This window comes from Biomphalaria glabrata, chromosome 14, assembly GCF_947242115.1.
Source record: "Biomphalaria glabrata chromosome 14, xgBioGlab47.1, whole genome shotgun sequence".
Classification (NCBI taxonomy): Eukaryota; Metazoa; Mollusca; class Gastropoda; family Planorbidae; genus Biomphalaria; species Biomphalaria glabrata.
Window position 1 is genome coordinate 17,967,938 of NC_074724.1, and position 3,877 is coordinate 17,971,814.

Below are 3,877 nucleotides of genomic sequence, written 5' to 3' on the forward strand. Positions count from 1 at the left end.
AACTGTTAATGAAATAAATTAAAACTTACAAAAAAAAAAAAAAAAAAAAAGACTATTTCTCAATGTTTCAATATTGACTGATATTTTTTTTTTACACAAGTCACTTGAACATGTTATCATTTTGTTATCACATAGCTGGGAAGTGTGAGAGTTTTGTGAGACCGAGGATTTTTTTTTTACTCTTCTAGCTAAAGTCAACAGTGAAGTAATGATGATATTTCTGTCTATGTCTTTGATTGGACTCTTTATTTTTTATTATTTTTTTTATTTTGTTCAACAGTGAAGTAATGATGATATTTCTGTCTATGTCTTTGATTGGACTCTTAATTTTTTTTTTTAGTATTTTGTTCTCTTTTTTTTTTGTCGTGTCACTTTTTGTCTTTGATGACGTGTCGTTTTCTTGTCTCTGTTTCTATTGTTGTGTGTGTGTGTTTATTGTTGTTGTGTTAGTTTTAATTGTTGTGTTTGTTTTTATTCCTGTGTGTTTGTTTTATTGTTGTGTGTTTATTTTTATTTATGTGTGTTTGTTTTATTGTGTGTGTGTTTATTGTCTCATTGAGGTAGCTTGTCTCTTCGTGTATTTCTTTGACAATAAGCTTCCTTTTGTTTCTCTCCCCCCCCCCCACCATCTCTAACGCACGCTTCTTTCTATTATACACATAGATATCTTTTTCTGTTACTAATAAACCAATCCGAAAGTAGGACCAACTCTCTCTTTGAATGTTTCAATAGGCAGAGTTGAAAGAGACGGGAGGGGGGGGAAGGTATGTTGTATAAAGAAGGAAGATTTAAAACAATTTAAATAACCAGTTCTACTTCCGTGATAGAATGCGCAGTTACAGTTACAGTCCATACAGACAAGTTACTTGTTCAGCACGAGATTATTAAATGAATAACGGAAACGCGAAAACAAAAGTAGTGCTTATATTTATAATATTACATTATTAACAAATATAATGTTAGCCTCATTTTACTCTGACAATAGAAGAGACATGGGGCATCTACTTAAGCAAGTCTATCTTGAAAGAATAGGCCTAAAGCTTAACAGTTCAACTTCTTTTCTATCTCTATCGGTTATATTGCTAATATAGTGGAGAGATTAGTTTCTAGTGTTCAAAGATAACAAAAAGTTGGATCTAATAAATTCTTGTACTTACATTGACTTCGCACACGTTTTTGTTTTTGAAGCACTCAGTCAAATGAATTAAAGAACACATTTGTTAGTCAAGTGATGCAGCATTTAAATATAAGTCTGGTACAAAGTTTTATAATTAAAACGCTTGAAACGCTACAAACAATTAACAAATAACAGGTGAAGAATTACCACAATGTATGCATGTGAGATCCATGAACAACAATTGAATATCATTGAACAACTCAAGTTATACTAAATGAAACATTTTCTCATAATTATCAAACGCCTGCATTATTGCTAGTAGTATATTGTATTTATATGGCTGCTTGGTTGTCTGGTAAGCGCTTTAGACTATCTCGGCGGTCTAGGGTTTAAACCTTGCCCCCCCCCCCTCCGACCACCCGTCATCCCCGCCGTCCTGCAGGAGGTGTGAGCTTTAAATCTAAACGAACGCATGAAACATGTGAAACAAAAAAAAAATAACACTAACTTAATTTCTTTAAATAATCTCATGGACTACATATAGATTATTGTAATCTGTTGAGTAATACTTGTTTGTCGAATGATTGACATGTTTCTGATGTTCCTTCTGTTGTAAACATAATCTACATCCTACCCCAGACGAAAAAAAGGACAATCTAGCACAACCAGTCAGCCGTCGTGTTCTAGAACTAATATAACTATTAGCTATATTTTATCTTATAAAATACAGACGCTACTTCCAATAGTAATGCATGTTAATCAATGAGTTAAACTCTGTTGAGTCGTTGGTTTTTTTAGCTGATTTCATGCTTTGAGTGGTCTATCTGTCTGTCCGTCCGTCCGCCCCGTATAGATCTCATAAACTAGAAAAGATATTGAAAATCCGACATCGTGATATTTTATACCTTTCAAAGTCTTGATGCAAGGGCTACTTTTTTTCTTTGCTGAAAGCGAATTATTTAATTTTTAAATCAACCATGCAAGCATTTTTTTCATAAAAGTAGACGATTTTAACAACTATTCATAGTAACAAACACGGGAGACTATTCAGAAAGGAAGATTATTATTTACCATATTTTAAAGCAAACGGTATTAGATTTTTTGTCAAAATATTTATTCATAAATTGTATTACTAATTTAAATAATTTTACCTATATTTGCCAAAAAAAAATACTTTTATTTTTAATGAGAAAAAAATATATATTTAATATGCATACAAGGGGAATATAATTTAAAACAACAATTAATAAGTAGTGTTTAACATTATACACGTGGACTAAAGCTTGCCACATAGACAGGAAAGAGGTGTTTTTCTTAAAAGGAAACGTTTTATTTGTTGAGGTTTAGATTTCGAGATTTCCGCTTAACAAAACAATTAAATATGTTAGATAATCCATCAATAACATCAGTTAGGCCAGGTTTACATTAAGCTTTATCTATCCCTTAGTCTGATGGAGGATTGGGGCACACCACAAGATCTGTCTACCGTCCTTCTCCCTTACTCTCTGCCCTTTGACTTTGATAGAGGCGCGGTGGCTGAGCGGAAAAGTGCTTGGCCTCCGAACCAGGAACCTAGATTGGAAACCTGGTGAAGACTGGGATTTTTAATTTTGGGATCTTCGGACGCCTCTGAGTCCACCCAGCCTTAATGGGTACCTGACATTAATTGGGGAAAAGTAAAGGTGGTTGATCGTTGTGCTGGCCATATGACACCCTCTTTAACCTTAGGCCACAGTAACAGATGACCTTTACATTATCTGCCCTATAGACCACAAAGTCTGAAAGGGGAAGCTTAGATAAAAGATAAAAATAACTTTCTTACCCTCGCTTTCACTGTCTTTCTCTTCATCTTCTTCCTGGTACTGTGGGAAGCGTGGTCGAGAGACTACGTACGCTTGAACTTGGCTTGGCTTGGCTACCAATGAAGGGGGCTCGAGGTTCGACACCCGACTCGAACAGAGTTGTGTTTACTGAGCGCCTAATGGCAGCACGTGAAAACCTACTCCCATATATCCCCTCCCCCCCCCCAACTGGTTCACAAATGAGATTGGACCATAGCTGAACATGCCATAAGCATGAATGTAGAGCTATATTAAAGCGATGATCTATTTATTTACTGAAGAAATGTCTTTGCGAGCCTTGAGGACCGTGTGATGTCTCCATAGAGTTTCAGTCCACGTTTTTGACAATGGTTAGCAGGTCATCGTGGGGTCCAATTGCTGTATTTATCTTGTTTCTAATCTCTTCATTCGTGATGCGGTATTTGTAAGTGACACCTAGGATTTAACTATATCTTTATAACTATCAGTTCATGTGAATATTAACAGTAATAGGATTGACATTAATAAATCTCGTATCCTGTGGTATCAAGTCGTTAGTTGAACTAACTATACAATAGAACGTTTGTTCCTTTTGTATTGACGGAGATACGGTTGTTGTTGATAGTTTGTAGTTTCTGACATTTTTTCTGAAAATATTGAAACTTGCCTTTTTATCTACCTAAGCGAACCACTTAGGGGGCCGATTTTGAGTTTGTATTTCCACACAAAAGTTCTTTGTAACCTTGTTAAATTATCTTGTTTTATTTATGTATACATGTATCAAGTTCTACAGAGATTTGAACCATTGACCTGGTTCTATTAGCGCTGTAAAGTTGTCACCACAGGTGTAAGAGACAGAAACTAAGGAGCTGGATTTGCTCTGGTGAAAAGTAGGATAAAGTTCGCACTTTCTTTTCTTAGAAGTCAAGTAAGAGGTCAT